This window comes from Phalacrocorax carbo, chromosome 1, assembly GCF_963921805.1.
Source record: "Phalacrocorax carbo chromosome 1, bPhaCar2.1, whole genome shotgun sequence".
Lineage (NCBI taxonomy): Eukaryota > Metazoa > Chordata > Aves > Suliformes > Phalacrocoracidae > Phalacrocorax > Phalacrocorax carbo.
Window position 1 is genome coordinate 58,226,412 of NC_087513.1, and position 9,280 is coordinate 58,235,691.

Below are 9,280 nucleotides of genomic sequence, written 5' to 3' on the forward strand. Positions count from 1 at the left end.
AAATTACAATAAACTATAAAATAAAACTTTATACATACAGTATATTAAATTATTCATTTTTGTATAGTTCTCATTTTAATGTCTTTAAGACTGTCACAGAAACTACTGTAAAGACTGAAGAAAGCAGAATTTGCTATAAAATTTAATCAGGCTTTCAGCAGAGTGTGGATTATAGTATGCTTGACAAATACGAAAAAAAATCCAAATTACCCTACAATGTACTATTTCACAAAGAAAGTTGCTTTCATTTTCACATGCATAAACAAAGGAGAAAAATCAAGTTTCTCCAAGAAACATTTACCTTAAATTTCTTAATTAGCATCTTACATCTTCTTCTTTGTTCTGAACTGTAAATGTTCCATAATTTTCTCCCCTGTTGCAATACAGTAGAAGTTTTGAAAATAAAAACAACTCCAGCCATCATGTTGAAGATGAAATTTTAAATAATCAGTACTCATCCTTTCCTTAGGTTCATAGCCAATGGTTTGTAACAAGACACAACTGGATGATTTAAGATATGTAAATTATGTTTACACATACAAAAGAAGACACTATTTCCTCACACTGGTGTTATATATTGCTAGGAGAGAAATACAGCTCACTCTCAGCTACAAGTCAAAAGGAAGAAGAGCCAAATCCTCAAGCCATTGACAAACCATCATTTCCTGACAAATGACATTAGCATGTAACAAAAAGGGTTTGTACCAACAGGCCATCACCAATGCTTAAAATTTCTCCGATCACCATTTACCACTACCAAACCCTTAACCAACAAATTCATAATTGTTTATGCTTTAAGGGTCCTGCCAAGCTCTTAATTAAGTTTCATGGATCAGCAATTTTCCACATGTCTTATTTTGGGAATCAATGGACTGGAGGCCGTAACACCTGTTCACTTTGCAGAAGCTGAGCTGGGATTTATATTTACAGTCTATCCACCAGTCCTGAGCTCAACACTGCCTAATGCCCTTCGATTGCTTCTACACTTGGCTCACTTCTTCAAAGCTTGCCTGTTTGCTTCTTTTGCCTTTTCTGACTTTGCGTGTGTTGGGGGGAAGTAAGGACGCTTTTCCCTAGTTTCTAAATACTTCTGAGGACTGGAAATGCAGTTCATATTCTCCTTTTTGGCAACACAGACATAGTTTTATCAAAACCTCTGGGCTATAGTATCTAAACGTTAACAATATTCTGTCCAAAACAGTGTTAATATTGTTAGGGAGTTAAAAACTGTGGCATTGCACACTATTCGCAACAAGTTCTGCCTCAATAAAATAACATAGAAAATTATAAATTTATACAAGGCTCACTGAAGATACAAATTAGCACAAAATTTTTATTAGCACGGAAGAACTCCATTTGACTCTAAAATCCTAGATTGAGATTTAAGTGGTCAGCGGATAGAGAATACATTCTTTTATTTATAAATGAATTGTAAATCAAAGAGAAATTATATGGCATGTATTATCATGCCAAAATTCAGCTGTGGTTAAAGCATGTGCTGACGTACTCATTCTACCACCACCCAGGAACCATGGGTAACACAGACACGAGAGCACAGGCTTTAGGAGGTATTAAAACACCTCCTCTAGATCCTGGACTCTCTCACTGCTGACATGCACTTGAACTCGAGCTGCTGCACCTTCATTCTGACAGAGTATTTTAGCAGATTCTCTTTTCTAAAGAGACACACCCAGTAGAAATCCCAATACTCTCTAGAGCTCCAACATTTAAACCAACTTTTCTCCTAAACAATAGAGCGACACCAAATGTGTCTAACGGGGGCTAGCTGTGTGCATGAGAGATCAATCGTCAAAACTTTCCCCAACTGTAGGATCTCCTAATGTGGGATAATTATTTCACACAGGAGGAAGTACATTTCTGGTTAGTGCCCTCCTGGCTAATGGAGTAACAAAGCTTAACAAAGGTCAATTCACTTTCAAAGACATAAGTTAATATGAATACAAATACTAGAGTCCCTTCTCCAGCTACCAGAAAAATAGAAGGGACTGCCTGAGCTACAATAAATGGATCAGAAGATCCAAGTAAAAATACTGGAAAGCACTCAATAAGCCTATGGAAGATGCAGCTAGAAGAGATGCTTTTTTCATAAACTCATTCAGTCTTCCACCTAGGTAAACGTAAGTGAAAGGATCTTGTCAGTGCCTGAATTAGAATGTCCAACTCCTACTGCAACAACAGTTTTTAAGTCTGGTAGATGCCAGTCTGAGCAATTAATGGTTTATGTACAAAAATACAGTTGCTTTCACTGGTGTTAGAGTGGTACGACACTGGCATTAACAAATGGATACTTAGGCCTTCAGGTGGTAAGAACACAGCAACTTAATTCCAGCTTTATCACTAGAACTTCTAGACAGGTCAGAAGAGGTGCAAGATGGGAGGTCAAATGCTTAATCATTGACCACTGCAAAGAAGGTCTGTGGGTTGCTGAAAAGCCAAATGGTTCAGAGACATTTTCAGCTTTTGGAAACGTTGCTTGGAAGGATTTTTTTTAATTCTAGCATTTTAATTGTTAATAAACTCCACTTCCTGTATTTTCACAATGCAATGCAGTTTAAAAAAAGGTATCAATAGGAGGATACAAAAATATACAGGTAGTAGCAAATTCTCAAGCACTTATTACTGCTTTAATATAATGATGAATAAGAATTATGTGGCTGTGCTAATTTTATGCTTCTTTCTGCAGATGAATGAAGATTTTCTGTCTTAAAACATTTGCATTCCCCTTCTTAAAGTAATTTTCAATTTTGCTGGATACAGCACAATTGCGTCTACTCTTTCAGCTGCAATGGGTTGTTGAAACTGAGCTATTGCCCAGCACCTGCTCTTAGTCAGACAGCTGAAATGAGAGGTTAGGGGAAAAAATAAAGATTTTATGTCATTGTAATGCAAGTCTCCTTTTAGCTTTGCTGCAGTCAGTGTTCAATTATGTTCTGTAACAATCTCCATTACTAGAGCCAGCGTTTTTCTGTTCCTCTCTGCATGCATTAACTTTCTTGTTCACATGTGATAGCCTTCTTAGTAAAGCAGAGGTGTCTTAAGAGACATTTGCCCATAGATTTAATGAGTCTACATCTTTTTTCGCCTGTTGAGGATCCTAGTGTTCAAATGTATCTTCGTTCTGAATACTCCAAAGGAAGATAACTGATATAATAGAACTTAAATTATTTCTCACTGAAGGCCTGAGAGGTCAAAATTAACCTGAAATTTCATCTAGTCTATTGAATACAAAACACACAGCACATAACGATGAAGGGCTCCCACATATTTTTTTTTTCTTGTGTGTATCCTACTTTTACAAGCTCAGGGTCTTTCTCTTTCAGAATTTTTATAAGTTCACTCTGTAGTAGGGAAGTGATTGTGCCCCTGGTAAGGCCACACCTTGGATATTGTGTTCCATTTTGGGCCTCTCAGTACAAGAGGGACATTGAGGTGTTGGAGCGTGTCCAGAAAAGGGCAATGAAGCTGGTGAAGGGTCTAGAGAGCAGGTCTTATGAGGAGAGGTTGAGGGAACTGGGGTTGTTTAGTCTGGAGGACACTGAGGGGAGACCTTATTTCTCTCTACAACTACCTGGAAGGATGCTGTAGTGAGGTGGGTGTTGGTCTCTTCTCCTAAGTTACTAGTGATAGGACGAGAGGAAACAGTTTCAAGCTGTGTCAGCAGAGGTTTAGATTGGATATTAGGAAAAAGTTCTTTACTGAAAGAGTGGAACAGCATTGGAACAGGCTGCCCAGAGAGGTGGTGGAATCACTGTCTCTGGAGGTATTTAAGATGTGTAGACATGGCACTTCAGCGCATGGTTTAGGACACATGGTAGTGTTAGGTTGATGGTTGGACTTGATGATCCTAGAGCTCTTTTCCAACCTTAATGATTATATGATTCTGTGATTCCTTGATTCTATGAATCTACGTTTAAGACTTCATCAGAAGCAGGAACCAAGGCCCTACACCTGTAGGAAGAAAGCAGCAAAGACTTTGCCCAGCAAGGCTCAGCAGCAAATGGGAAGGAAGCAGCTGGTGTGACCAGCTACTGGGAACGCAGGAGGGGGAGCCTTGCTTTTGAAATAGGAGAAAGCAATGATACAATAACAGAGAGCTCTGAGGCAGGGGCCATAGGGTGAACACAGAAATTCAGGGTCTGGAACTTGGGGAAAAGGAAATTCAGAGCAGGAAGGATCAGAGATGATTAGAGGGAGGTTTTGAAAAGCAGGAGAAGTTTTATTATAATATAAATACATTATAACAAATTGACCTTGAAAAGAAAGGACGTGGATATGGTGGAAAAGCTTATGCCTAAAAATTGACCTGTTAGAAAAGTGGAGATGATAGAAAACAGTGTGTTGTAAACTCCTGAAAATTTAATTAGGAGTCTCAAATATTTCTCTTCTCCTCCCTCCATTAAAGCTCCAGGTCCTGGAGTCATATGGCTGACTCCCAGTTTTCAGCAAGGGGCAAAAAAAGTTCTAGCTGTCATGCCTGCAGAGAAAAATTTAAACATTAGAACCCTAAAAGCATAAACAGAATATAAACCAAAACAACCTTATATTTTTTAATAAATCTGATTATTTGAATGTAGCCTGTCTTAATAGTTTTTAACATAAGATATAGCATTAGTGTAAATCTAGCAGCTGCTTTCTAAGCAGACAGCAGCTAGAGAGCCAAAAAAAGATTCCCAGCTGATATCATAATCATCATCACCACATAATGATTGGCATGCTGGAATTATGGGTAGCTCATTTAAAGATTATTCATATATTCTGTATTTGACAGATTAACCCCTTCCCCATGATGCAGCAGCACACTCAGCACTCACTTACCGGCATCCAACCACCCTATGCACAACTGCAGAAGAGCATGACAACGATTGCTCCAATAATAGCACGCTCACACCTGAGGAAGGTTCAGGCCCGCAGAAGGCCCCAGCAAGTCCTCAGTCTGCCACAGTTAATCCTCCATGCAGAGACCTACCTAACATCTGTATGATGTTCCAGACCCCGATCAACTATCCACGTCTAATGCTTTGGGGCATATTGTTAAAAACTAAACAAAGATTTAGGTTTTGTTCCCAGCACTTTTTCTAGCTTTCTCATTTTTCAGTGCAACCTCAACTGTGACACCGATTTTCCTAGCTTCCACGTGCAAGAACAAAGATTCAAGCTGGAATTTTTCCAGACATATGCAGAGTAATTATTCCCCCAAAATTCTCCTTTGTGGTATTTGTGGATTTGAATGCATCCTTGAGAAATCTGTCCCTCATTCCACATTCATTGGAAGAGAGGACATAACAGTTACAATTAGCATACTTGAACCAAGCCTTGTAGATGTACCCTCCTTACACCTAATAATTTACCACTTTTCATTGATGCCACAACCGCCATTCATTACCAACTTCCACTTTCCCAACGTAGTAGATCAGAAACAAATTATAGATATGCCAGATCAGTCAGAAGCGTTGTTGTAACTGCCAACAAATCCTTTGGCTGATTCAACCATTTCATAATCATCTTACATTTCAGTGCACCGAGGCTCAGCCAAAAAGCTTTCATACCCGTGTCTCAGTCCCTACCACAAAGCAGCAAAATCTGAAGACCTGGAACTATAATGCCATTATCTACAGTGATATAGAAAGCGTCCAAATTCGTACTGCTGTGATAATAGCCCCACTCTGAAGAGAAACAAAAGGCAATTTGGGGGGATGCCAAATGAAGTAGCCTTCGAAACAGACAAAGTTTCTATTTATTCTGCTACTTGAGGAAAATGTAAAGAACGGAAATCTACAATAAAATTAACACATCCGTTCTTGCAGTTTTCAAAGCTCTCCAGACTTATCAGTAAACACTCACAGTCAATTCTGTAAGAATATATACAGATTTAAAAAGCTGCATGAACTCTGAATATTCATCCATTTGCAAGATACTTCTGATGTCCTGTCACACTGTTTCGTTTTAGTAATATAACATTTAAAAAAGAACTGATGAAACACTTTGTATTTAAGAGATTTCTTACAGAAAGATCTACTAATTCCTCAGTATTAATGCCCTCCTGGGAAGCATTGCTTACTCCAAGGAAAGCTGCATTAGTTCTTTGGTAGCTTTTATTAGGCAGCATGTTCAAGTTGCACATTGTAACCTGCTCAACTCAGGTCATATCTGGAATGTTTGCATCTATACATAAATAACTATAAAAACAAGTCCTAGGAATGTTAGTGAATTCTGCCTGACAAAAATCACTTTTTATCAGGTATATGTTGTGAAGGAGACAACGAAGTGACTTGCGCAGGGCCTGACAGAATCTGAAGCACAAGCCATAGATCAGTCTAAAGGACTGTATGACCTTGGTGTAATCCTCACTGTAAAGCCTTACCTTGCTTCTGAAATTCCTTGCTGCTCCTACCGGAGCTGCAGTTCCACCATCTCTGCCTTCTGTAGCCCAAGGGAATGCGAGCCACATATGGACATGTGCAGTTTATCTGCCTAAAGGAATGTGACCTCGAATTTCAGGGTTCTGTGGCCGTCAGGGCAACTTATCCTGCTCACATTTGAGAAGGGGCGCTTCCCACTCATAGGAACCTTGCTTTATTTGAGGAAGAAATTAAATGTGTGAATAAAAACAGTGCTCTATTTCTCCTTAGCTGGTTCATACAGGATTTAACCTAATAAATGCTCCTCTAGGGAAAGGACATCATCCTCTGTTGTGGTTTTGTTTTTCTTTCTTTTAAATCCACACGGTTTCTCCTCCCCTCTCTTTCTCACGTATTCAAGATGAGAGAAGCTTCAGTCAGCACAGCTACCAGTATTCCAATTTATTCAGCAACAATTCCCATGGACTGCTAAAAGCAGACTGCAATTCTGCTTGGATTACAAGGTGTAGATAAGTAATTCATCCTTAATCTATCAGTGCCAACGCCGGTAAGGGAACAACTTTTACCTGTGAGAAGTCAGGCAGAGGGAAAGATTGAGGCTGGGAAAAAATGAGTGGGGCAAAAGGACACAAGCCCACTAAGAGCTCTGTGCACAAGTGCATATGGAGGTAAGTAGGAGATGAGGGAACAGGGGGTATGAAGGACCACGGTGCTACCAGAAAGGTAGCAAACAGAAGGAGAAAGGAGATAGCCAGATTCCAAGCAGAATTTTTTGATAGCAATGAAAATCTCACTTCCAACATAATCTATGCCTTCTATTACACTGATCCCAGGGTAAAATGGTAGAGAAGTTTGAGATGTCAGTAAATGCTGATGGATACCACTACATTACAGCCACAATCAATAAATCTCAAGTACATCATAATGGAGCTTCAAAGCCTTTGCACAGAGACCCGTCAGTAAACTGGGACAATATTACAAATAGACAACAAAGGATGATGCAAAGATTGCAAAAATGGAACAACACAGAGACGAGTGAATTTCTTGGAGGATGGAGCTGAAGGCAGAAAAGATGAAAAAGGAGGTAAGCTATTTAGATATAAGTGATGGAGAACATCAATAACCACGCACCTGTTTTATGTGATGGAGGATTTAGGAATAAAAGAAAAACCAGTGAAAGCAACAATGAGACCTGGGATTAATTTTTCTTTTCCCTTTTAAACGAACCCCTAGTAGTCAATCCATCACTATACTTCACTACAGTCATCAGCTACAATTAAAGTATCTGCCCATTTAGGATAGAGAAGTCCCCTTCATGTTTTTAATCACAGAAACATATAAAAAGACTCCTTTGATTTTGCTATAGGTACTTACTATTTTTATGTTATTTGCTTGTCCGGCTAGATGTCTGGCAGGTTAGTCACATAGTCCCAAACATGTCAAATGGGTCATTGATACTAGAAATAACAAAAAAAGCTGCCTTCTAAGCTAGCACTACCTTTAGGTTAAAATAAAACTTGGAAAACATGTATTTTCAACCAACTCTACTCCTGGAACGTCCAATCTTATAACCCAAATACAGATTATTGACTATTCTCTTAATCCCAAAATTGCTTAGTACTTTCCATAGTACACAGATTCTGTGCTCCACAGTGAACAACCTAATGTGTAGCCAAGCAAAGTTTATACCCTGAAAAAGTATTGTTTGTTACTGATGACATGCTTTCTAGCAGCATAAGATCGTTAAGAGATTGGAGGAAGGGGAAAAAACAGGAAACTTTCAGAGTCAGCTTTTTAGCTCTAACCCAACCCCATCAAGTTTGACTTGGACTGCTTAAGGAAGACAGAAGACCAGTTAAAGACTAAGAATATGGCACAGAAATAGTTTAAGAGTAGTCAAGGGAGATCTTAGTAAAAATATTTTAAAAAGAAGACAATTAGAGAAACCAACCTATTACAGTGTGAAAGATTACAAAAATAACAAAGGAGAAAAGAAAGGAACAAAACTCTGAGATATGAAGAAAGCAACTAAGGGGTGAGCAAGAAGAAAACTCTCTCTAGGAGAACAGTAACATAGTCAAAAGCAAGAAAATGCATTAACTGGGGGAAAGGGTATCAGATCAAACATCGACCAAAGAAACGTTGCTCAACTTCCACATTAGGCACACAAGCCTCACAAACGATCTGTTTTGAACACACTGACCCAAGCCCCAACCAACACCATGACACTCGGGAGATTTGTGGCCGACTTAAAAGCAGCTGCAGCAAAGAACAACGTGGGCTGCAGATGGGAGCTGGGCAGTTCCAATTCCCGCTCCGACTTGACTCCAGCTCGGAGCCCTGAGGGAAAAGTGACCCACACTAGGGACCTCCCACCGCCGGTGACAGGACACAGCCCCCCTGCCCCGACCCCGAACCTCAGACCGCATGAGCTAACGGCCGCCGGCGCGCGCAGCACCCACCCGCCCCGCCGCCCCCGCCGCTAACCGCCCGCGCATGCGCAGAGCTACGCGTCACCGCGCCACAGGACCAGAGGGGCGGTGCGGAGGGAAAAGAGCGTCCGATGGCGCGCACGCGCAGGAAGGCGCACCGCCCGGCGTGAGAGTGAGGGCGGTGCCGTACGGAAGATCCCATTCTCTGGGACCACCGGTAGGAAATGGAGGCTCTTCTCCTTTCACTCTCACTTGTCTTTTCCCTCCTTGGCGCTACCCCGCCCCCTATTACATACTTGTTTGCCCGGTTCTTTATTATTTTCCGCCCTGTCCCCAGTGGGTTAATTTCGACTACGTGGTACAGTCCCCTGTGTTCTACCCAATCACAAGCCGACTCCTACTAACGTAGTTAGTTGCTGGGCGGAAACCACCCCATTGTTCCCCGTAACACCACGGTGCCACCGGCTG

General features: G+C 40.6%; 1 protein-coding gene across 1 annotated transcript in view; it reads right to left on the bottom strand.

Annotated features, from left to right (window-relative positions):
- NCF4 (neutrophil cytosolic factor 4) overlaps nucleotides 1-8,789 on the bottom strand; it is a 57,625-nt gene extending 48,836 nt beyond the window's left edge. Inside the window, exon 1 of the mRNA XM_064455385.1 lies at nucleotides 6,383-8,789. The gene's annotated coding sequence lies outside the window, so the exon portion shown is untranslated. The remainder of the gene's footprint in view (nucleotides 1-6,382) is intronic.
- Between the last annotated feature and the right edge of the window lie 491 nt (nucleotides 8,790-9,280).